This window comes from Cavia porcellus, unplaced genomic scaffold (genome assembly GCF_034190915.1).
Source record: "Cavia porcellus strain 051 isolate PalLab524CR breed Dunkin Hartley unplaced genomic scaffold, mCavPor4.1 scaffold_8, whole genome shotgun sequence".
Classification (NCBI taxonomy): domain Eukaryota; kingdom Metazoa; phylum Chordata; class Mammalia; order Rodentia; family Caviidae; genus Cavia; species Cavia porcellus.
This window is the reverse complement of record NW_026947491.1, coordinates 86,736,044-86,762,917: the sequence shown is the minus strand read 5'-3', so window position 1 is coordinate 86,762,917 and position 26,874 is coordinate 86,736,044. Positions and strand designations below refer to the sequence as shown.

Here is a 26,874-nt window from a genome sequence, read left to right as displayed (position 1 = left end):
TGAATTTCCAACAGGAAAAATACAAAATCGCCAATTTGTTTTTTCATTACCCAGAGGATAAACACAAAGTGGGGAAGCCTTTTATCTTGCCGCACCGCCAAACCTCCTCCTTACTCAGCATCGAGCGAACATTTGCTAAGAGTTAATAAACCCAGTGCGTAGCTTTCTTTGTGCAGGGAATGTCCTGCTATCCAGAGCAATCTTTCATTAAGGAAAAAAGAAATAGAACACACTCATATTTTATTCATAGACTCAGAATCCTGCAGAAAAAAAGTCCCAAAATTTATAGACATAGGGGAACTCAAAACAAAAGGGCTTGTAGTTTCTTATTTCAAATGCCACCTTCGGCCTTCTGACTCCCAGGCTTTTTGAGAAAGTGCTGATCCATATTTATGGTCCCAACACCACCATCTCAGTTGGCAGTCTGAGGCTGACATTCAGACCAGAGACTTTCTACCACATCTCACAGTTAAAGAGACTGGAGTTTATGAAAGCATAGCCCTGAATAAGTCAAACGAGTGATGCATTTTCTCCACCCATCATAAATACCCTCACACAGCTATCTAGACTTCCTTTCCCAGCTTTCATCTGGCGAGGTGTCTGGGTGGAAGCTATGTTGAAGACATCAGCATAGCCACTCCAGCAAGTTTTAATTTACCAATGATGCGTATTTCTGCTAGCATAGAAAGGCTCTGGTGATTTATTGGGCCTGAGCAGAACTCTCATCCATTATAGTTTGTCTTAACTTAATCAAAGTTATCTTCTCCCTTCACAACACCTAACCTACAAACTACGCGGTCACTATGATGAATGTGCACGCTTGACTTCTTTTTCTGATTACGGTGAATGAAGCATCACAAGCAACTTGATACATCCTGCTAATGCTGGGGCTTCGGTGTGGATATGGCCGGAGTTATGCTGTACAGCCCTGGCTATGTGGGGAGCTAGAAGGTGATTACAAGAGGATTTTGATTGAGTGATGTAATTGATGACTGAGAGGGGAAGAGAAGTCGCAGGGATTTCTTGTTTGTTTAAAAGATCAAGGAAGCAAATCAGTTCCCTTGTTTATTAAGAGAGGACTTTCATCCTGCTACTCCTCTTCCTAACCCCCTTTTTCACACACACACACACACACACACACACACACACACACACCACAGATAGCCACCATCTCTGCAGAAGGCATGTGTGATTTTTTGAACACCCTAAGTCGAAGCCCTCCACAATAATTAACAGGAATACATAAGGATATACAGAAACAAATAGGAATGAGAGAAAGCACAGGCATAACTTTTGGTGTAACTAACACATTATCAGTGAAAAAAGAACTATGAAATGACCAGGTATTTTTCTATATGGTAGAAATGCTGTATTTTAAAAAAGCTTATGAGAACAGTTTAGGAAGAATCTCTAGGTTATACCTGTGAATTTTCATAATAGATAATGGTTTGAAAGAAATTATCATGAACTTAAAATATATCCTGTTAAGTGATTTATCTAGGTTTTCTTTGAAAATTCTGAGGTCCTGCAAGGAGTGGCAGTTTTATTCATTTGCAATCTGCTAAGTGTTTCCCAAAGGCCTATGTGTTAAAGGCTAGGTATTTATCCTATGGTGCTATTGAGAGGTGGTGGAAATTTTGTGGAGTGGGGGACAGTGAACGGAAGTTGGAGCATCCCCTTGAGGAGCTATTAAGATACCAGCACTTAATTACTTTTTCTGTCTCTTTGCTTCCTGGAAAACAGAATAATGAACAATGTTCTTTTACCCCGTGCCTCCACTATGTCATACGTACTATGCCAGACAGTGGGACAAAACAGTATCCCAAACAATCGTGGACTGAACCCTCTGAAACCATAAGATAAAACAAATCTTTCTTCATAAGTTGATTACCTCAGGTATTTTTCATGGTGATGCAAGCTAACAGAAAAAATTGGCATTCAAAAATGAAGCTTTTGTTATGACTAGACCTGAAGATGTGGTTCATAAGCCTTTGGAATCTGACTGTGAGAGGAATTTTAAAAAGTTGCAGAAATGGCTTAGAGAAAGCCTGGAACGCTCCAGGAAGAGCTTAAAGGAGATTCTCTTGAGGACTCAGACGAAATGAGGACAGTATAAGATATGCTTAGAAGGTTTCAGATGAACAGAAGAACTATGTTGGGAACTGGACTATAGGCTACCCATATGACATTACATAACATTATGGCAAAAAAAAATTGGCTTCCATTTGTCCATACCCTGAGACTTTGTGAGAGGCTGAGCTTAAACACAATGTACTAGATTATCTGGCAGAGGAAATACTAAGGCAGCAAAACAGTCACAGAAATGGTTTTAGACAAATTTACAGGGTAAATTTGGAACAAAAAGCAAAGTGGAAATATTTGAAAAATTCACAGCTTGGTGAGAAGAAGAGTCTGAGTAAAGGCAAAAGAGAATGTGGAGATTAGAAACCTTTTAGAAGAAATCAAGAGTTTTGCACCAGGAAAACAGAAAAGGTCTCTCAAGGACATCTTGGGAATTGATAAGACCCTACCTATCAAATATGTGAAGCTATAAAGTTAATTCAAAGACTTTCATTTGAAAATCGTAGTCTGCGGTACTCTATTCTGATAGACTCATCTGTAAAATTGCTTTTCTGGAATTTCTTCACATTTGGCCATCAAATCACTCAGAAGCCACTGGAGTCTACTAGAGACATACTTCAGCAGCCCAAGAGAATGGTCCTGTAAACTGCGGCCACCAAGGACAGGGCTGCTCAAGCCCTTAGTAGGTCACTTCTGCCACAGTGTTCCTGGATCACAGAGCAGGGAGAACTCTCCATCTAATGTTTCCCTACTGAGTTTCAGTCTTTCTTTGGACCAGTTATTTCTTTCTGGGTCCCTATTCCTTTTGGAATGGGAATGTTTATCTTACACCATTGTATCTTGCGATTACTTGTTCTTTCTGATTTTTACAGGTGTTCAGAGCTGAATTTGCCTTGAGTCTCAGAGGTGACTTTGGCCTTAAACTTTTGAGCAATTCTAGAGCAGGTTAGATTCTGGGGAATTTTGAAGAAAGTCTAAATGCATTTTATATGAGCCTTTGGGTGCTAGCAGTGAAACACCATGACTTGGATAAGTGTCCCTAAAGGCTCACATGCTTCAGGCTTGGTTGCTATGTTTTAGTGTTGCTGAGAGCAATTGAGACTTTTAGGAAATGGGGATAACAGAAGGAAGTTAGGTCAGTGGAGTGGGCTCTTGATGGAGATATTAGAATCATGGACTCTTGTTCTCTCTTTGCCTCCTGGCTATCATGAAGTGGTAGCTTACACTGATATGTACCCTGCAGAATGCACTGTTTCATTCAAGCCCAAAACAATAGGTCAAAAAACCATAGACTGAAACCTCCAAAACTATAAGCTAAAACAAACACAAAACTCTTTTCTTCTTATATGTTATTTATCTCAGGTATTTTATCACAGTGAAAGAAAGCTGTCTAGCACATAATCCAGCACATAAACCAGTGTTTGACCTTTTTAACATACTCACATTCTAATAGCAAGTCAACTTGAGTTTATCAGTGGACTAACCCACTAATGAATACAGTGCCCCAGTGATCCAATAACCTTCCAAACATGAGGATTTTGGGGCTTCTAAACCATAACAGTAATGAACATATTTTATTATGTTAAATGCATCAAAGTATAGTGTTTGTGTAATAGAGTCTGTAGAAGAACACTGTAAGACAGCAGAGGACAATGACAGTCAAATTGACAGGTTAGATTGGGGTCAGCAAAAACCTCCTCCAACAAATGCTACCTATCATCTGTTTGTGTAGATCATATAAGCCGTACATATGGTTTTGACATTCTTTAAGAGGAAGTCAAAAATACTGAAAAGAATGTACAACAGAAACCATATGTGTCTAATAAAACCTAAAATATTTACAGAATATTTAAACTATTTAGAAAAGTTTGCTGGATCCTGATTGAGGTGATACTAAGCAGCCAAGTTTTGGGAATGTTTGAGTGAAATGTAGTGTAATCAAGGCTGATTTTTTAAAAAAATCGGTGGTGTTGGGAATTGCACCCAGGTGGTCATGTTAGGCAAATACTCTACTCTTGAGGTACATCCTAGCCCAAGGCTGATTTTTGCTTATGTCAATCAAGAAAAAATTAGAAGAAGAACTGTATTAATAGACCTAATATAAGATCATAAATTAGTGAAAATAAGTGAGAAAATGAACCCACATCTCATCTAGCAGTATATAAATTCTTTGCAGCTAAGAATACACTTACAGATTCTTGATTTTTCTAGAAACAAGAGTGATTTTATACATTTTTTAATATTTTGTGAGAGAATTTAGTTGACTTTATTCTTGTCGAAGAATTAATAAGATAGGAATTAAAGTTAACTGAACATATAATTTTTTGTATTATGGCATCTATTATTATGAATGTATCTACTGTCATTCCAATCTATTCTTATCATGGTAATCTATTTCTTTCTTTACACATATAGTTTATATTTTATAAGGATCTCTGTATTAGATTTATTTTTATTTTTTGAGGTAGTTTTTTAATGAATACTGTTTTCTCAATCTATAAGTTTGAGTGACTTTTAATTAAGAAAAATTTCCAGTGATCATTTCTTTCAAATTACCTGGCCACGTCCCTCAGTCCTTTTCAATCTATTAGAGGTATTAGTCAAATTTTTAATTCTGTTTTTTCACATATATGAAAAGTTATTTCAAAATTTTTACTTTTGTTTCCTCTGGGTCCTTCCCAAGTAAGTCTTCAAGTTTCCTAATTCTTTTATTGTGTGAGCTTACAGATTGTTTGCTGTGATCTGTCCACTTGGTTTGCTTCTGTCTATTCCATGCACAACATAACAGCTTTACTGACTTTGTAATCTCTGAAATGACTACTGTAGATAACAGATCTGCTAGGTAGAAATTTCAGGAGTTTGCTACAGCCTAAGAGCAAGAAAACCATTAATTTCTAAGCCTTCTATGGACCTGGCAACTGTATGTACCTGGCAGGTGTTGCCCAAGAGGCTGCGCTTCCCCAGAATTAATGATACACCATTATTGTAGCAATTTTTCTAAGTCTCTAGAGTGTCTGTAATTAAGAAGTTTAACTGTACTTAAAATGATATAAAATGTCATTAGTCTTGCACTAAATCATTTTGGATAACTGATTTATTTGCTGGTGAAATTATCCAGGTAATTTTCTCAATCTGACTAATGTTAAGATTTCATGCATAAGCACTCTTACTGCATAAAGCTTTGAGTTTCCTTTGCAGGAATGGAAAAAAAAATGGTTTGATGCTCCATAATACTATATTTGAAGCTTTGCTGATCTTTTTCTTCACTTTTAACCGATTTCTTCTTTAAAGAAGTTGAATTAGACCACTGGCTGCCTTTAAACTTGCAAATCCCCCCTCCAAACCCAAACACACATGTAAGCAGTGGAATCTCTCCTTCAAATAAAATCAGACCTGAACACTCAAGACAGCTCTGGCTGACGGAGAAACAGAAGACTCTTACCAAATTTCTGCCTATCCCTCTCCAAACTTGCAGAAGTCTTTGGACTAAATCACCTTTAGACCTTTCTAATTTCATTATTCTATTTCTAAGCAAAGTTTCCATTCCAAGTGACTGGTTCACTATCGTATTTTTATTCCCTGTATCTCCACCATGAAGTGTTGACAGTGACGTGCTTTTGAGCAATAAGGAAAGGAAAGTCATGTGCAATTTTCTTTTAAGTACACGGTACACTCTCTTGTCTTAGAACAAAGTGGCCATGAATAAAGTATTTAGAATTAGCATAATTTTATGCAGTTGCCTGTATGCTAAGTAGAGAGCAGGGTCAAGTGTTCAACACAAAATAATTATTTGTTTTCATTGACAAACTCTTCAATTCATTGCTCTGTTGAGTTTCATTTTCCAACTATAGCTGTTGCAATTAGGTCAGTAGTTGAGGTTCATAGGGTAATCTGATAAGCAATCCAGCACTGTGCGTACAATAGTTCCAGCTTCCACTACCATGGAAAGAGATACAGTGCTATAATCAATTAAAGCAGGAACTGACATAAGACACATGAAAGGGGCTAACAGAACTTATTTGAATCCAGAACTCTGAGATGTGTGTCACCATAGCTAAACTGTCTGGCTTTCAAGAGGAAATTTAACTGGTTTACAATGATTGCCTCCATTTTACTCTCTTTAGTGATTTTCATTCTTCTAACACTTTTCTGTTTTGATATGAGACCACAATTAGCTGTGTGAAACATTTTCCACAGTATTTTATGTTTGTAAGTCTGCTCTCTTCATAGCTTGTGCAAAAATGTTATTTAAAGTTGGCATCTTTATTTAGGTGTGATATTCCAGGTAGGAAGTTATTTTGCTCAACCCTGTAATGATGCACCACTGTCTCTGCTTCCAACATTTTTATGGAGAAGTTGGCTGAATTCTTACAGTTATTCCTTTGAATTTAGTGTATTTTTCCATTCTTTGGCTGCTTTAAGACTTTCCCTCTTTACTTTAACGTTCAGTGGTCATTCTCTAATATGCTTAGGTGTAGTTTTGTGTGTGTTTGTGTGTTTATCTTATCTAAAATGTCTGGGGTTTTAAAATCTGATTTGAAGACTTTTATCAACTTAAAAACTATTTCTTAAATGATTATTTCTACTCTGTTCCTTCTTCTTCTGGCACTTACATGTATTCCAGATCTTTTTACCATGTTTCACATACTTCACAGAAGTCTTCCTATATATTTAAATTTTTATCCGGCTTCAATTAGACATTTTGTATTATTTATCTTTTAGCTCACTAATGCTTTCATTAGCTGCTGCTTACCTATGGTGAAATCTACTTACTGAGTTTCTAAACTTTCTGTTCTAGAATTTTATTCTTATGCACGAGACTCTTCTATTCTCTCTGTAATTCTTTCGTATCAGCTTTGTATCCTTCCGTGGAAGTGTAGAAATACTGAAATATTCTTGTCAGGTAATGACTTCTCTGATATCAAATTCAGTGGCCAATACTCAGTTCTCATCTCAGGGACTTAGAGTAGTATGTGAAATCCTAATGTATATATTCCACTTCCTATTAGACTTTTCCAGTTAAAAATCTAACAAGCATCTAAAATTTAATGCATCTGGTTATAAATTCTTCATTTCACCATTCTGCTTGTCTGTTTAACTTCTCTCACTTCTATAAATGACAACCATACTGAATTCCAAATACATTGGTAATGAACTTTATAATCATCTCCAACCCTTCCCCAGTGGCTTTGTGTCTCATTCAGGAAACCACCCAATCTTTGCATGACACTCAAAGAAGAAGAAGTTCTTCTTTTTCACTCTCCTCCAGTCATACTGGTCTTCCTGTTTTTCAAACATTAAAAGCAGCTTCTGTCATCAGCATTTTACTCTATTTTATTTGCTTGAATATGCTCTGTGTGGCTATAAATGACTCCGCTGAAACGTCATGTGAGTATGCCATAAACCTTAGCATGCCCCAATTACTGTTTATCCATTTATCTTGTTTTGTTTTCTTTGTGTTTATCAATGTGCATGTGCGTGAGTGTACATATATAGTGTGTGTATGTGTTCATGCATATATATATGTATTTATTTTCTGTGTTCTTTGGAGAATGTGAACTCTATCAAAAAAAAGAGTTTCATTGCCTGATTTGGTGTATTGACTAATGGTCAATTTGTAACAGCCAGCTAAACTGAGTCAGTGTGGTTCTGGGTGTGGAAGGCCCACCTCAGGATCATTGTCAATAGCATAAAAGGAGAATTAGAGGGAAGATGATGTGCTGTTGATTCTCCAGGAGAAGCTTGTCAAGCTAGTCTTCCTGGAATGAACTCAGGTGTTCTTGTCCCTGGAGGAGTCCAGGTCCTTGCTGTTGCTGAGGATGGTTCTCTTTAGGGGAATCTCTGGTCCTTACCTTGAGTGTCCCTTTGTGGTTCTAGTGCAGATCCCTCAGCCTGCTGGCACAGCTCCTTCACCCCACTGGCACAGGCTTTCTAACTTCTATCGCTGACCATTGGGCCTTCCCAGTGCAGATCTTTGAAACAGGCTTGCATGAGACATTTTTGTGGGTTAGGCCCCCAGTAGAACTCATGGAGGACATTGCTGGACACATGAAGGACACTGCCACACGATCCAGATCCTTAGCTGGATTCTTCAAGTCTTTAGTGTGTGGATAGATCTCTTGTACTCTTCTGCATTTCACTCTTTGGGTGTCGTGGTTTATGTCTGTGGCTCCCAGGCCTCATGAGTTTGCATTGTGCATTTGTGATGGTTCATTGTCTAGTGCTTGGATTGATGGTGTCAGTGCTCCACCCACATAGGGGTGGAACCAGGATGTGACGTAATGGCAGGAAGAAGGTGTATCTGCTCTTTGTAGCCGCCATGACCTGCAGCCCAGCCATGCCTGCCTGCCTTGGAGCCAACTGCGTATGGACTGAAACCTCCAAAACCTGTAAGAAATAAACTTTTCCTTTCCCAACTTTGGGCTTCAGGTATTTCGTCTCAATGACGAGTAAAAAGTAACTATGACATTGGGTGAATATCATAAAATAATTTATAAATTGTGTATTAAATCTATTCCTCTGCAAACCCTGACTATACTTCATTCCTACTCTATTCTCAGTGCCAGCCACATGCATACATAAATAGAAGGACATCCTCATATAACAGGTTGAGAGTGGAGAAAGAGGAGGTTAAGGATTTAGTGCCAAACACACAGTTACTAAACTGAATCTGGTAGCCAGACTCCAGAATCTATGCTTAGTCCTTCATTGCACGGTCTTCTAGTGGAGGAAGACTTAATTAATAGCCTGGGACATATGGATCCACAAAACCTCTTTTGCCTACAGGAATTTGTCCAAAAAATAAAAAAAGAGGGACATATCATCTGGCATGCCCCAAATGCTCCTTAAGTCCTTCTTGTTTTCTAAAAAGACCAAGTTGCAATGCAAAAAAACCTCCTTCCTTGCAGCAAGATTGAAACCCTTTTGTTACCATTAGTACTTTTAATTTCAAGATAAAATAAGAAAATAATATATAAGAGAAAAGGAAGAGAAAATCGAATAAGGCAGGAGGAATGAAAGGACAAATTGAAGGAGCAAGAGAAAGCTAAAGCTGGAAAGGATAAAGAGTCAGAAACTCAGCCTCAGGCAGCTTCAGATTTTACTTTTTTTCACATCATAGCAAAAGTTTACCAGAACATAAGTGTGTGAATATCCTTTACACTGGATCTGATTCAGTCTAAGGAGAGGGTGAGGCTGTAAAAGGAGCCAGGAACTCTCCTTGGAAGCCAACAAACACACCTTGTCTTAGTAGTTCCATTTAGTAGGACAGAGAGAAGACAGCCAAAGGAAGCTGGAGCCCTGATTAGAGAACCAAGGAGTCAGGTGGTAAGAAGGTCTTTTCCAGAAAACTCCGATAGTAAACAGATGAAGATCAATCCAGAGACGCTCCCAGAATGTGTGTGCCAGATTTTAAACTACTATGCAGGGGAGTAATGCTCAGGGATTTATAAGTAAAGGAATTTAATAATAGAGACCAGCAGACTCACTCAGGCTGGATTTTTAATACTAAAGTTTAAATAATTATATAAAAGTGATATAAAGTCTATTTAGAGAGCAAAGTGTGTGGCCCAAGTGTTCCATGTGGCTTAATTTCTAAAGTTTTGGTCTAAGAGACATGCTGGGGGTTTATTTTCTGAGGACACATAGTTTATGTACGGAAAGTTGTCTATTGATAAGATAATTTATTTACATGTGAAGCCAACATCTGCCTCTCTGCAATTTTCTCAAATGGCACCACTAGTTTTCTTGCAGAGCTGCAGCAGTAAATTGTATCTATTCCCCCAAATATCAGTGCTTCAGGTATCTAAGGAGAGGTTTCATATTTTCCCAGAGACTTCCTCTGTCCTCTAACTGTCTGGTTTCAACTCTCACTCGCTAATCTCCAACCCACACTCCAAGCCGTTGCTAGATATTTGGATCCCAACTAGCTCTCAGATTAAAGTGATTCCCTAGACCAGCTCTTACCCTGCCTTTCCCATCTGCCGAGCCAGCATCTGTGGCTTCTCTACCACCATCACACAGTACATAAACTGACATGTTTTTACGAATGCTACCTTTTGTTTCTTCTTTTCTGTCTCCTCTTCCTGGGACTCAAATTATAACATAATTACCTCTGCTTCATGTTTTTAATTGATTTTCTCACCCTTTGATTCTGCTTTTATTCTCAATGCTTAATGTGGCCATTAAATAAAATATGTATTTCTTAACCTAGTATTCTAGGTGATCCATACTCTGGGGTGAGCCATGTGAGTTGTCTTGCACTGATATTTCTAGCAACAATAAGAATTGTTAAAAGGCACAGACTATTTCTCAATCTTATTTTGTCTGAGACATACCTTTTAGAACTATGTTGTTCTGCATGGAACCATCAAACACACGTGGCTGCTGAGTATTTCAAATGAGGCTCCTCTGAATTAAAATGTGTCATAAATTCAAAGCACCCACTGAATCTGGAAGACTTAGTATGCAAAAAGAATTCATTATGTCTCATTAATTTTATATTGATTGTGCAGTGATAACATCTGGATATATTAGCTTAAGTTAAAAAATTAAAATTATTTTTACATCTTTTTTTCTTCATTATAATTTTTAAAACAGGACTTACATAAGTACAGATAACTATAGAGATAGTAAGGGAGTATCTTGAATGATGGAATTTGGGACAGATTTTTTGGCTTTTTTTCCCAAAACGTTATCATTTTAATTATTCATAATCAAAAGCACAGTGCTTAATTAAGTTTAAAAAAACAACATATCCCTCTCTCAAAAGAAGTCTCTCCATAGGAACCTCAGACATCTCAGCCAGAAGTAATTTTTCCCTCAAATGATTTTTTATGTCTGTGGTTTTAAAATATCCTGCATATAGAACCAATGATAAAGTACTTTAAGAGTTCCCAGATGCCCAAGCTAAGTGAATCAAGATTTCTGGGCGTGGGGTACAGCTTCTATATTTTATAATAGCCCCACTGAGAAACAGTAATGGGTCGTATTTGTGCCACTTAGCAGACTCTCCCTTTCAGTGTGGTAATTAGCCGATTTTTTAATTTACCTCCTCTATTGTATTTGAGAAATATTTTTTATCCTCCTTACTATGAAGTTTTATACATCATAGTTCCTTACAAGTATTAAATTCATGTGAAAAGTTGAAAAACATTTCCATAAATGTAAGTGAATTTAGAGTTAAGTGTATCAATCACTGAGTCAGGTTCTGATTAGCTTATTTGTTCACACCACAATTCCATGATAGAGCTCTATTATGATCCTGTTTCAATGAAAATGATAACATGAGTTTTTTATAAATGAAATAAAGCGCATCTAATATTCCACTAATCAGTGCCAAAGTCAGGATTTGAACACAGAATAAATCCATTGCAAAGCATCAGTGGTTAATCCCTATTGCTAGGAAAATGGGAGACATTATTACTTTGTATATTGGGTACTGCTAAAATAGAGGCCAATCTGTAAAACAAAACACAGAGAAAGTGCTCCTTCATAAGTGTCAGTCGGTGGGTGCCGTGAGTAAAGGAGAAAGACTGAGCTGGATTGGATTTAAAAATATACTTGAATATGTTTCAGAAAGTTTTTATTCTGAGAGTTCCTCACATAAAAAGAGAAAAATCTTTGAAAAGTAGCCAACTAAATCATCTGCTTTCGATTTACCAAACATATGTTTAGGGTCTCCTCTAGGCCAGGCACCACACAAGGTCCTGAGCATGCAGTGAATTGGTATCTGACACTGTGTAGACACTGAAAATGTTGAGTATACGGTTAAGTTTGTGAATGACCGAGTATGATTTATAATATATTTATGATTTATAATATATAGTTCTTATTTTAAGAGTATTCACAGTGTGATAGTGAAATGATTAATGAGACACCTACAGCACAGTCTGATCTGTTATAAAACAGCTACGTCTAGAAGGGAGGGTAGACATAAGGTAAAGGGCTACCTACTGAAAACCTCTTATGGAGGAAAAAGGCCACTGTCTAACCTCTTGCCTAGCTGGCAGAGAGGAAGGTTTCCAGCTAAGAAATGCTATGGAACCCTGGTACTTAGAGGATCCAGGATCCCGGAGTGTGCCCAGCTATTTGTAATTAGCACTGCTAATAGGAAGCATGTGTTATTGTCTCAAGAAATGTAATGCTACCCACACAAAAGCCCAAGGAGGTATCTGTGCTGGCTTCACGCCATCTCCTGCCTGTGTTCAATCAGTTGCAAACTCTCGCCTAATATTTCTCCTTAATAGCTTTCTAATCTGTCCCCTACTGTCTCCATCTCTGTTATCCCACTGTAGTTCAGGTTCTGATAAATTCTCTCCTTGGATTACATTGTCGACTTCCTCATGGGTCTCCAGCCCCCATCTTATCTGTTCCTTCCAGCCTGCAGCTGGAGAGAACTTCCTGAGGTGTAAACTTATTGCAATCCTTGCAGTCTCCTAATCTTGAGTGGCTCTCTACTGCACACAAGATAAACTCAAACTCCTTCTCTGACACACCTGTCAGAGGCCATGAACCTCTTATTTCATAGCTTGTGCTCCTTACACACTGAGTTGATCACCTGTTTGTAATCTTGTGATGGTGCATGATGTTTTCAAGCTGAACGTAGGCTGCTACCTCTTACTAAATGTTCTGCATTCCCCTCCAACCCCCCTCACTGGGTCTCCTCCTACTCACCCTCCAAATCTCAGCTGAGATGTGATTTCTTTGACAAGCCTTCTACTTGCAAAGTCTGAGTCAGATCTGCTAATACAGTAGCTATCATACTACGTTACAATGATCCCCTTTCTTGAATCTGAGCATGTTGTGTTGAAGGGAAGTCTGTATCTTTTTTCTAATGCCTAATACAACCCCGACCACATAGTAGGACCTCAAGGAGTATTTGCTGGCATAGACTTTGTATCTAATCAGTCCCACAGTACATACCCTCTCCCCAATGGTAGGCAGGAGAATCTGATTAAAGGAATTATCTTGAGGAATGTTATGTATGTTAGAGATTGGATGAAGGTCGTAAATGGAGATCTGCCCCGTAAAGCAAAGGGCAATCAGGAAGAATTTATATAATCAGTGCAAACCGAATAGAGAAAATGAGCTTGGAACCCAAAAACTCTCCCCTGGCCAGTTCAGTCAGTGTAAGCACTGTCCAGATCATCATTTAACTGGTGGCCTGGAGATACCTGGCTTCCCAAAGGATGCTTTGGCAGACAAAACTGAATAAATTATCCACCATCAATGAGACTTTTTAAAAAAAATCTTCCAATGTCAAAACTGTAAACGTACGTAACCCTCTATACAAATGACAACAAATGTGATATGAAGTTTGTGTCTTATTATGCATTACATTTTAATTAGAGAGAATGATATGGAAGTTAATAAAATGTGAATGTTTTGTGTAGGAACTGCTATTTTTATCAGTAAAAATAAAACACTGAAATAAAATTATGGAAAAGGAAATATCACACACCTTTGTTCCAAAAGAATTTGCATTGAGCTCAAAGAAGGAAATTAATGAGGAATGAAAGAAGTCTTTGTTATGCAGTGATTTCTGTGATCTGCCAAAATGTCAAATAATCCATTTAATCCATCTGAAAATGAAAGAATGTGACAGATCTCAAGGTAGCTTGAGACTATGGCTGTGCCACGCACTTCAGCTGTAGTACAGAGCTGTGTCACAATAGTAATGACTTAATGGCTCATTTTTCTCCCACTTTTGATGCAAGAATACAATTTAGACTTCAAGCTAATTGCAGCTGAGCTCTTATTTGAATACTGTATACTTTATTTGGGAATGTTTACACACATTTTTCAACTTCTACTTTAATGAGTCTCTCTTTTGTAGGAGAGCTATATCTATTAAAGGAATCTTGCTGTTTCGGCCCAAAATTCAATTATAATCCTCAAATCTGTTTTTAGGACTGAGTTAAGCTTTGGAGTTCATTTAAGTTTTTTTTTTTTTTTCCTTTTTTTAAAAGAGATGTAAAACATTCTTACAACTTACTCTGGAGTAGAGGAATCATTCATTTAGTCATTCAACAAATGTTGAATTCCCTTTATATACCAGGCTTTCTGGTAAATGCTGAGGGAAATTTGGGATAAATCTTGAAACAGCCACCTTCATGGTGCATAATTCATAGCTTGGAAAAAAGATCATGAATTACTCACACCAATGAGTAATTATTAGACACTGAATCAAGTGCCCTGATAGAATTGTAGCAGATGAAATGTGTATCTGGACTGGAAAGCTAGGGAGATGGCACTTCGGGGGAGGGTCTGAAGTTGGAGAAGACCACACAAGACAGAGTGGCAGAGGGTTGGACTTGGTGAAAATTCCTGATGGAGGCAGCAGTGTATGTAGAGGTGGAAATGCACGAACACCTTTTAGGAACTGAGAGACACCAACACCATGAGCCGAAACCATGGGTTTAGACTGCAGGAGTGGACTGCAGGGTCATGTAGTGGCTTGTAGTATCCTACAACTAGGGTCTTTAACAGTATTAAAACATCATTAAAGGATTTAGGAAGAAGAGGATGTTGACACATTGGCATTGAATTTAAAGGGCTGTGTCTGGCTGCTTTGCAAGGTTAAGGTTCAGAGAGGATGCATTTGTAGGCTGTTAAAATGGTTCTGACACATTGGCCTTGACTATGGCAGCGGAAACAGGGAAGTAGATGCATTTAATAGGTACATAAGAGATAAAAATCACTATACCTTGGCATTAGATTAGAAATGGATCAAGGACATCAAAGATTATTCCTGGACTTCTAATTTACACAAGTAGTATAACTTGATGAGCTAAAGAACAATGAGGAGGTTTAGACAGAAGATAACTTACTTGTTTTGAATGTGTTGCAAATGATATGTTTTTTTAAACATTCAAGTAGCAATGACTAGAAAGTAACTATGCATGCATTGGAAATTCAGGTGAGAGACCAAAAAAGAAGTCATGGAAACCATGAGATTGGAGGAGAGTTTAGGGGAGAAGAGAAGAAAAAAATGTGGGCCCAGGATAAGACTCAGAAGCTGGAGTAACTTCAGTTTAAATATCTGGACAAAGGCAGAAAATTCTGTAATATAAATAGGTCTGTAGATAGGCAGATAAAGAAAAAAAATTTATGTCACAGAGGTCAGAATGACACAGAGAAACAGAGAGAGAGAGCGCAAAAAATATATATGTCACTGATCAACAAGATAGATTGCTATGGAGAAGATAGTGAGATGAAAATTTTAAAAGCTCATTAGATTTAGCTAAAGGTTATTGGTGACCTTATCAAGAGCTATTTACAGATATGAGTCATGGGCTATAAGACAAGCCGGAGTGAACTGAGAGCAAGCAGGAGGTAAGAAAATTAGAATGATGATTATAACCATAATAATATCAGCTTACACTTAGGTAATAGGCACCATGTTCTAGGCACTATTTTAAGTGAGACCTCATTTAATCTTTACATCAATTTTTTAAAGAAACAACTGTGGCTTCCCTTTCCTGAATAGAGAGGCTAAATAACTCTGTCTAAGGTCACACACAAAAACAAGGATCTGAAGAAGCTTTGTCTGTGAGGAAGGGAGAGACTTGTTTAGGAAAGTAGCTAGAGATTTAGGACAGTAGCTGAATTGCTTTGGGGTTGACTTGTCCCTAACCTTTAAGGGAGACCCTTGGCTTGCACATTATCGTAGGAAATACATTTTTCTCTCCTAAAGGACTTGCAGCTCTGGCTTTTGTGTTTATGCCAATCAGGAGAAATGGAGACACACATCCAACAAGATCCAAGATCCACGAGTCCTGCTCAGCTAGCCAGGACTAGAATGGCAAGTGCTTTGTGAAAAGTTATCACCTTACTAGAAAGCCTGTCAATTTTATCTTTGCACCTGTATTTCAACACAAGGAGCTCCCTGAATCCCGCTCTAAGGTGTGGAAATTAGGGAGTGAATGAATATCAGCTGTGTGACATGGAGGACGTTGTGGCCTTCTGCCTGTCCAAGCAGAGTCAAATGTCACTTCTTCAGGAACCCTTATCATACGTACTGAGTGAGCTTCTATATCTCCCCACTAAGCCCGCTGTGCTTTCACATTGCTTATTTCACCTCTACTTCCCATTCAGGCTGTGTCCCCACATCATTAATCCTTCGGGGACTTGGCCTGTCTCATTCCTGCCATTGTCTCCATTCCTGCCCTGGGAACTTTTACACTACATTTCAACTGAAATGGCATTTTTTCCCTTGTGGTTTCAATTTCCAATCCAACAACTCTGTTCAGGTTATTGCTCCATAGTGCGGTAATCCATCAAAGCATTCCTACTCATGAATATCTTGAACTGAGCCTCAATCAACCGGACATGGGAAGGATGGAAATCATTCCTGGATTACAGACGGGTAACTTGGGCTTTTTGGAAGTAAGTGACCTTCTTGTGGCCACACATATAATCAGGGGTAGAGTTGGGCCCTTTTGCTGTAATTCTACCATCCCCGTGCACCAGTCGCCATTGTGCACTGTGCTCTCTGCTCCTCCAGCAAAGGTTTCCATGAGATGCAAAATGATGGGTGAATTGCTTTGCTCCACTTACTTCTTTCATATGTATTTGGGAAGCCGCAGGCTTGCCCTCATAGCTTTAGGACGGGGCCCTCCTCAACTGCATTGGTTATGAAGGAGATAGAAAAGTAAAAATCCTCCCCAGTAGAGTCAGTGACCCTGGACAATTTGATGCCTTCTTGGGAGGCTAGAAACCTACTGAGCAGTACTTAGAGAATGCTTTGCCGTAACAGGGCTCCCCTGTCTTTTCTATTACCATTGTGATGCTCAGCAAGAATTATGGAAAAAGTAGACAAGGGACCGAAAGAAGCAGTACAATCAAAAGGGGTTTCATGACTTTCCCTTTCTGGGCTGCCTTAATTACTACAAGACACAAGGAAAGGTTCATGCATATGGACAGGTAGGGTGGGGCATGAGTCTCTGGTCCAAGTCTCTGGGAAGAAGGCAAAAGGTTCCTTGTGTCTTATCATGAAGCGAAATGGCAGAATTGCAACTGAGAAATAATACCTTGGTAACAGACATAAAGAATGAATCATGGCTTCAGTTTGAGGACCAATATCGAAGATATGACAAAAATACTGGCAAAAGGAGCTGGAAATCACACATACTCTCTTGGAGGCTCACTTTCCAAATATTTAAACAAACAGGTAAAAAAAACAAGGAGATTAGTCTTCCAGAGATGTTATTGAGACAATGTTACTGACACGGCTCTTGTTATGGTTTAGATATGGGAAATCTCTCAGATATATTCAGAGGTTGGACATCTGGAAGGTGATTGGATCATGGGGGCACTACCTTCATCAGTGGATTGGCCCATTGATGAGTTCATAGCTCAGTGTGTTATCAGGAGGTAGAGCCTGGTTGCAAGAGATGTGTCACTGAGTCCATGCCTGTGGAGGGTATATCTCTCTTCCCAATTTCTCCCTTCTCTCTGCTTCTTGGATAAAATGAGGTGAGTAACTCTTTTCCATCATGCCCTTCCACCATGATATTTCTGTCTTGGAGCCAGCCATTTATGGACTGAATCCCCTGAACTGTGAGCCAAATCAAATCTTTTATTTAAGTAGTGGTATTGCATATTGTGTCCCAGTATTGCAAAAGCCAACTAATACAGCTTCTAAGAGGCTGTTGGGAGATTACTGTTTTTTTAGTTTCTTTGCACCTTGAAGGGAATCACTGGAGCTGTAGGGGGTAGTGGTGAGGCCATCAATATCTTAAGAGAAGTGTACTTTCTAAACTTAAATGCTGAAAGATATTGGGAGTCCAAGTAGCTTTAAACATTTGGACTTGATAGAACTAAAGAAATGTGTGCATAAAAATAGACTATAAAATCCAAAAGAGGTATTTAAAGTGAAAAAATTTCTCCAAATCATATGCAGTGTTTGCATAAATCTTCATTTATTTCAGGTAAGCCTCATGCCTTTCTGCCCTTAAATTTAAAGTAATGGTGAAGCCCCAAAACAAATGGGTTCGCCTGCACATACACATCTGTGTATATGATCACCCTGAGCAACCACTGAATCATTTGGTGTGGTTTCCTTTGGTCTCTTGTCAGTTTGACTCATTTGTTTTACCTGGGTTCTTACTCTGTCTTTAAATGCTATCAAAAAATCATACTGTATTCTTCTTAATTTGGAATTTCAGACCACCTACATTTACTTACTGTAAATGTAAAGACATAGATTCACATACTAATGTTTATTTAAATCAGAAATCAGTGCCCTATTTAAGCTATCACATGATTCAGCCCTCAAAATCTGTCTGACAATAAAGAGCTCTGTTAATTATTTTTGTTTACCAAGGTTGTTAACCACCATTTGACCTTCAGTTACTACGTTCTTATAATAACTCAACTTATAAGTAAGGTAAGAATATCTTATGTAAAAAGAAATCTTAAGATGTGAAAATGAAGAGAAAAAATAGTATCAGTTTTAAATATTTCAAACTAATAGAGGAAGAGCAAAATTTATTTTTGAATTTCTTATTAGTGTATTTCTTTACAGAGAAGTGGGAGATTATATGTATTTATCAGTTAAGATCAATGTTGATATGTCTTCAATGGTGTATGTGAATATACATTCTGATTTGAACAGTCATTCCCAGGCTGAGGATATAACTCAATGCGAGAACACTTGCCCTGCACGGTATGAGGGTTAGAGTTCCATCACTCGTGTGACCAAAACCAAATAAAGCCAAACCAAACCAAACCAAAACATTCCTACAAAGTCTTCAAATTATAATTTGATGTTGGCTCTAAAAAGCACAAAATCTCTTTCTTTAGTGAGGAGATGAGCTAGTAGTTTTATTTGTATTGAAAATGCAACAAACATTACTAATTTTTTGGTTGCCTTATAATTTTATGAAATTCAGAAAGTAGAAAAATGTGAAGGACCTGATTGTGTAAGAGACAAACAAAAGATTGTAGAATAAATTAACGTGGTCAAAAGAACCAGTATTACAACTTGGAAGTTATGTCCTATACGTTATTAATATATCTATTCTCTCAACATCAAGAGATTATTCCGTGGACACTTTCACTTACACTTTAATAATGAATATCTGTCTACACAGTGGTGATTAAGGAGCAGCATGTTTTACTCAGATTTCTCCTTGCTGATTTGTGGTTTTCACATATTTTGTGGTGCTGACCTAAAGGAGTCCAAACTTGGGCTCCTATTAGCAACCAGTAGAATGGTTTCATCCTATATTCCCTCATGTGTAGACCAAACACATTAGAAAACAAATCATAATCTTTCTTCCATTTCTTAAATAAAAGAAATCTTTTATCCTAGATATCTAGGTTCAAAATAAAAAATCAAATGAAAACACCACAAACTGACAACTCTCCCAGAAAGAAAAAGCAAATGAATGAAGACAGCAAGAAAAGCTGGTTAATTTTTTAGAAACCAGCATTAACACTAATTTTTAAAAAGTCACACAAAGAATATTCTAGCCTTTATCTTTGGCTAGGAGTATGGATTGGTATAACATGCCTGGGAAGTAATTTGGTTATATATGTATGAGAAGCCATAACTTTGGATTCAGTTACTCTACTGCTAGGAATTTAGTCTGAAGAATAGAGATGGTAATTGATAGTCAAAAGATGTATTGAACAATTTTTTATATAAAGGAGAAGCTAGAAAAAACAAAGCTATATGTCTAACACTGAAATAAGGGTGAAGTAATGGCTCATTCATCTAGTGAGGAATATAAGGGATTCCTTGTTATAACGATATGTAATATCAGTATCTTGATACATGAACGCCAGAAAGTGTCAGACAAGAAATAATTTCATTCAACAAATATTTGAATGTGTACTATGTACACACACAATCCCAGCCACCAGGGACAAAATTAACAAAAGAAGCAGATTGACGTCCTGACTTCCTGGAGCTTGTGAGGTAGGACAGTTCTTCAAGGCAATACAAACAAGCAGGTAAATGTGTCATTTAACAGATGGTGAAAACCACTAAGCATCCATGGAGAAAAACCAATCAGGGTAAGATGATGGGAGTCCGGAGAAGGAGCCACGATTAAACAGAGGATATGAGGGCAGATCTTACTGATACAAGATATTTGAGCAGAGATATGATGAATGAGAGAATGAGAGAGGTTGCCATCTAAGAAGAGTATGTTCTAGGTAGAGGGAAGAGCAATTTTAAAAGCTTTGAATAAGAAAGCCATTTGGTGTAGTCCTGGAATAACCCAAAATCAGTGAGGCTGGAGTAGATAGTCTCTTGTAGGTCCTATGAGGGCTTTGCATGAAGGAAGCAATTATTTCATCAATATTTATTGAGCCTTCATTGTATAGCCTAATTTTGGACTATCAATGAGTTGCTAATAATTATTCCTGAGATACTTTTTTAATTTCCTGGGAGAAAGTGGTTTTTGTTTCTTTGTTTTTGTTGTTGCTCATTAATGTATTTCTTTACAGAGAAGTGGGAGATTATATGTGTTTATCAGCAGTGCCTAAATATGTGAAGGGAAGACATTATTGGAATGAGACAGTGAACCATGAGAATAATATTATTACCTTAATTCAACCAATTTACTTTGCATTCTTTGTGACAAGGATGAAAGGTAAAGAGAAAGTGAAGGGGCCTTCTGTGATTGGCCTCCATCTCCGGGCTGTCCAAGGTCTAGACGTCTCCTTTATGGAAGGTGTGAGGAGAAGCACCATCCAGTAGAATGGTGAGAAATAGTCTCGAACCTCATCCCACCCCACCCTTTTGCTATTTGTATTTAAATTCCCAGGATAATCTAACCTATAAGAATAGAGTCTGTGGCAGCCTTCTTGCCAGTGGCTCTCCTTGGAAGGTCTGATTCTAATAATTGGTCTAGCAGGATAGAAAACCTGAAATATAAGACCTGCGGTCACGTCACTTGATACAAAGAATGTCTTGGCTCTGCTCTCCTGTGTGGATCCCTCTGGTGCCTACCTGTAGGTACCCACTTGGTGAAGGCCAATTGTAACTAAAAAGAACAGGTTTGGCTCATTGAATCATGGATTCAAAGTTTACAGTGTTACTCAGTGAATGAGAGAATTTTGATCTCTATTTCATTTCTTTGGGAGGCATCACAATTACAGCTCCTTTATGGAATATGAATACATTAGACAATGTGTGATTTTTCTTATGCAGCCCAAAGTTAGATCCCATAGCTACTATTCCCCCATTGACTAATACAAGGTTGCTGGTGGAACTCGAGAGATTTCTGATAAGGGCATGGTATGGAATACTTCATTCTTTCTTAATGTGTATGTTTCCTGCTTACCAAAGTCTACTGGCAGGATGGAGAGACTGACTCCTTCCCTTGCTGAGTGAGATGGCTGTTCATTGCACCAGTTTCTAAGAGAACTTTGTGAGGGTTATTGCTAGCCCATAACCCTAATAAAGGTTAATATCTATTGAGACATGCTGAGCCCTTCTTGAAAATAACCACTTTCCCATAAATTACCTCAAGTGTTACACCAACTCTCGGAAGTTAAGGGCAACCCAGCAGAGTAAAAGGAGAGAAAACAGAGCAAATTTATGGCCATCTTTGAAATTATGAGCTGGCTGGGCATTTAGACACATCCTATGTCACATGAGTAATAGCTAATTGCAGCTTGCCGAGACTCAGCAGTAATTAATTAATCCAAGAAAGTGTATCCATTAAAACCTACTCTCTGTTTTTATTTGTACTTGTAAAAATATTTGTAAGTAAATATATTCTCCAGAGTAGAATAGCTCTTTGGCTGAAAATTTTCCAAGTACCACTTACTGAAGCTTTTCATGAATTTCTTGACAAATTAATTTTCAAATCTTTAACTCTTATCCGTGGACATTTGGCTGATGTGTTATATTCTGATAGGGAAAGTTACCTGATTCTAGGGAACATTCTCTTCTGTAGATCCCTAAAGATTTTGCCTGTCATTCATGCACATTTTCTCTTAAATGACCTCGTACTGTCTACAGCCAATTTAAACTCTGCATATTTTTACAGTGGGTTTGCATTTGCCCTGCTTCCCTAAATATAACATATACTTCCTGTGGTGACATAGTTACTGTCTTATTCCTTTGTTCTCCCTTCTTTCACTCCTCCCCCATTTTCCTCCTCTTATTTTCTCACTCATGTTTTGCATATATTTGAATATCTCCTGAATACCAGGGACACTGCTAGGAATTAGAGACTTAGCAGTAAATAAAAGATTTAAAAGACAAATGCAATTATAATAAAAGAACTTTGGCTGCAAATGTGATGTCACTGAAGTCCATAGCAGTCTTTGTTTTAATATGCACTTACATTATGCTGCAATTTTAAAAATTTTCAGTATTTGTATACTTAAGAAGTCCTCTGCCTTATCAACAATTGGTGCAAAACCTTTAGTGACACTGCCAAATTTCATATTTAAAATACAAATGAATAGCAAAATTATAACTAACTTGACAATTTCCCAGAACACACTTATATGCAAATTAAATGTAGGGAGGCGGGCTGATACCGTTCTCTTTGTGCCATGAGTGAGCAGTTTCTAAGCAAAAAGAAAGATTTGTCCTTTTAGGGCAGATGGTCTAGATAGCTTGGAGGACCAGGATAAAATCTCATGGTGTGGAGGAAATAGAGAGGCAAAAGATAACACAAATAATTTTTATTAAAATTCGCTCTTTCAAACAAGTACAGAAAATCAGTAAAAGTGAGTATAGGTCAGTAGTCAATATTAAAACAGCTCAAGGGAGAATAAATATACAGAAACAGTAAAAATGAAAATATGCCAAAAGCCAACATTAAGTAGTTTGAGTTCAACAAAGTTAAACTATTGGTCCAACCCAGGCATTTAAGCCCCATATTGAAGGAGGTGTAACCAGACATTCCTGAAGGAGGCTTTTCCTTCTCAAAGGTGTTGCTTTGATCCAAAGGTGCTGTTTTAGACTAATATCTGAAGGATGGGGAGGAAACAGGAGGGAGAGAGAGAAGGGAAGGAAGGAAAAAAACTAATATTTCATGAGTTTTTAAAAGATAACATTAAATACTTTGTTAGGCACACACTCATTACTTCATTTAATCCTCACAACTACCTCCCAGGGTACCCTTGCTTTCTCCCATTTCAGAGGTAGAAGAAGAAGCCCAGAAAGTTTCAATCACTTGCCCCCAGGCCCATAGCTGAAGAGGCAGAGGCATTAGACTCCAACTCCATCCAAGCTCCTTCTTTCCTCTAACACCAGATGTCTGTCCACTCTCCCACATCTTTAGATGCAAAAGGACTCTTGATGAGCTTATGAACCTCAGAAGGTGTTGTTCTAATCCATGCAATGGATACCTTGTTTTTGGAGCTTGGGAGTAGAGAAATCTGGACCACATTTCCAAGAGGACAAGTCTGATTTGTGTATTTCTTCTCTGTTTCAGAAGAAAGACCTCAACGGTTGACGGAAAAAGGCAGAGAAGGATTGAATGCTGCCTACCCAAATCCTGGGCTATGAAAGTCCCCCTAGAGTATGGTCGTTAGTAGAAAACAGGAAAAATGTATGATCAACAGAAATGTGCAAACTAGAATGTGCATGTTAATCAATGATTACGGAAATGAGTCGGCTCTGGTTACCTAGATTCCTTAGCTGTCCAAATCTAAGGATAAAGAAACTCAAGGAACACCAAGCACACAGTAGGGCTACACACTAAGTAATTTCTCAGTCACATGCACAGCGCCACAGGCTAATGTTTTCTATACTGATGGCCCCTTCTGAGTTGATGATTTTTCACAATGTATTTCATGGCTTCCATCCCTACATGAGACTTTATTACTATCACATAGGAATAAAAAGCCATAAAGCACTAGAGTGAATTTATCTTGGTCGGATGCAACTTATTTTCTTCACATGACTTCACAACCATTTCAAAGCTAGCCAATCATTTCATGCTACATTAAGGAACGTTTTAAACTACGCATAAGTGACAGGAAGCACACTTAAATTGTGACATCACAAATTAACAAGATTTTTCCTTCAGTGACATTCTCAGCTACGAGGACCAGGAAACAAGACCGGGAGACACTCAGCAACATTCAACCATTGAATTCACCAAAAACAAGTGACACGGGAGAATTCCTGGAGAAAAGCTCTTCACTTTGACATTGAACTTGGAAACACACAAGGAAAGACAGAAGACAGACAAATCACTGGTACAAACTAAATCATTTCAAGCATCTTGCTGCAACGTCTCTCCCAAGAAGCTTTCTTGTATACCCACTGTTCACTTTTAGACTTTTCACCTTGGGGCAGGGGCAGAGAGGTGACCCTAGAACCTGCTTGCACTATGGAAGTATAAAGCCTTTTACACATAAATGACAAAAAAGAAAAGAAGATAAAAATCTACAGCATCCCAAGGGCCCGTAACTGCTCATCTAGTGCCTTTCATAGAAGCTGGCATCACCCCCACCCCCTCCATGGAAACAAGTATCTACCACTTCCGGAAACAGACATGTGCAGTGGAATCTCTCGGTGATCTCGGTAACTCTGGTCCAAATTCCAGGCGCTACACGCAAGTGACCTTGCTCTTGGTTTTATCGAGACACTTAAAAGTGGATACACGGGAAGCAGCTCTCTAGGACCACTAAAAACTCAATGACATAGTTCTCCTGGGTTTTCTGACTTTTCAAAAATAAAGTTGAAGTGCTTATTTACCAACTCCTAAAACACCATTCCAGACTAAGAACTACTGCCCCCTACTTCCAAAAAATAAAAATTCAGATTTGAAAAAAGGCCCACCGATGTGAATTTCTCCACAGGAGTAAACCCTGGGCAAGCTAAGTCCACCTAGAGATTACTATAATGAAATCTTGGTTTGTGTGAATCACAAGGAGACTGGAAATAGTTAAATGGAAGGAAGTGCATACATGAATTCAATTATCATGCATGAAGCATGCAAATGATTTAAGCACTGCATCTGAAACTCTAGTTTATATTCATTAATTTCAGGTTGCACTTTTGAAGGATCAAGGCATGCTAATTGGGTCCAGATTAATGCACTCCCAAACCTCTCCAATTTGTTTTTAGGTGAGGGTTAAATGATATGTATTAAAATAAACACAGCTGCTCATCTGCCTCCACCTTTTCCTGTCCCACTCCACCTCAACCTCTACCCCCAGCTGGCTACCTCCCTGCCTGGCTCCACCCCAGCTGGCTCCTCTCCCAGCCCAACCCTCCCCCAGCTGCCTCCCCTCCCCTACCACACCTCTTCTGTCCTTAGAGAAGGTATTCAAGGGCCCTGGCATTGTCCCTTTGCAAATACACGGGAAGAATAACTCTGTTTCTTAGCCATTTCCATACTTGCCCTTCCCCCCCATGCCAACAAACTCCAGAAAGAATCAATCCCTTCTCGACCCTGACGGTACTGAACTGTGGCATCAAGTATGTGTACAAAGCAGTGGCACATTTTCCTGGACAGTGTGTTCTTTCGACAAGCTTAGGCCTGAGTCCTTTGGACCAGAACTGAAGGGTACTTTGAAAGAGTCCAGGCACATGCTTTGCTTGTAGCCCAAATTGCTAAAGGTTGGCATGGTGATCCTGTGACTCAGTTATGTGGGAATCTAGAGACTCCAGACACATCCCTTGTTTGCCGTTTCCCACCTGGCAAAACTAGCCTTGAAAACAGAGGAAAATTATTTATTTACTTACATTTGTTTGGGACACAAAGAGATCATGTTTTAGGGAGAATCTTATCTGTGAGTAATGAGTACTGAAGCATTTAAAATAGAAGAACATTATTTTCCTAGATCTGATCTTTAGAAAAACAAAGGAAAAGGGACTATGGACTTCTGGGAATAAACTCCAGCAGAAATTGTGACAGCAGGGACTGTTTTTGAAAGAGCAACCATCAAGGAGTTAAATCAGTCACCAAATAAGGGTGGGGGGCGGTGGTTCAAACTAATTTCACACTGAAAGTGATGTTTAATTTGAATCGTGCTTGTCCCACAGGGAAAAGGTTAGCCTTGTCACTTGAATCATAAACCCTGCCCTTCCTCCTTTCCTATGAATTAAAAATTCAGATCAACCATTAATCATGATGTGATGTGTTCTCTCTCTGTCTCTCTCTCTCTCTCTTTTCCTTCCCTTCTGTTCCAAAAATCAAATGAAAGCTTTGGATTGCATCTGAGCATCCATGGGTTGGCTACTCCCCAACCTACCTTTACAACAGAGAGGAGACAAGAACAAGGACACACACATGCACACGCATGCACACACACAGACATCAATTACTAGACAGCACTCACAGCAAAGCACACAAGCACAGACAGCTTAGCAACTGTCACAGATTCAGAGACTTTGCTTCTCCACCCAAACCGATTTGTGCATATTTGCAAACGGCAAATGAATCATTGTCAATAACAAGGGCAAAACTGATATTAAAATTATTAACATTCTGACAAATGCCCTGGTACTCTTTGGTTAGGAAATACACTCAGGATAGTCATCGCTCCTAAAAGAGAAAATGATTATATGGCTAAGCAAACCCTAAGTACAAACTAAAGGTATTCACCTCATGAAGCCATTCCTCAACTAGCCCCTTGGCACTCACTGGAATTATTCGCAGCACGAGCTCTACTTTCTCATTTTCTGCTGTCTCCATGTGGGTAATTTCTTTCTCATGATTAAAAGTGAGCTTGGCAGATCCTTCAAAGCGTGGTTATAGGTGTGGTGGGGATCCAAGTGCATCCTTTGTCTAGGGCAGCTTCCTAATAATTCATCATTGGACCATTGGACAGACAGGCAGGTCGGGGGGAATATTCATGCAC

The 26,874-nt window shown here is 38.5% G+C and overlaps 1 protein-coding gene across 29 annotated transcripts in view; it reads right to left on the bottom strand.

Annotated features, from left to right (window-relative positions):
• Nucleotides 1–26,874, bottom strand: part of LOC106028966 (uncharacterized) — a 129,382-nt gene that overhangs the window by 5,915 nt on the left and 96,593 nt on the right. For 27 of the 29 annotated variants that reach the window (XM_063255373.1, XM_063255367.1, XM_063255375.1 and 24 more), the window contains one exon: nt 1–26,874. This exon is cut by the window's left edge and continues 5,915 nt beyond it. The gene's annotated coding sequence lies outside the window, so the exon portion shown is untranslated. The other 2 variants (XM_063255361.1, XM_063255366.1) reach the window with 2 other exon arrangements.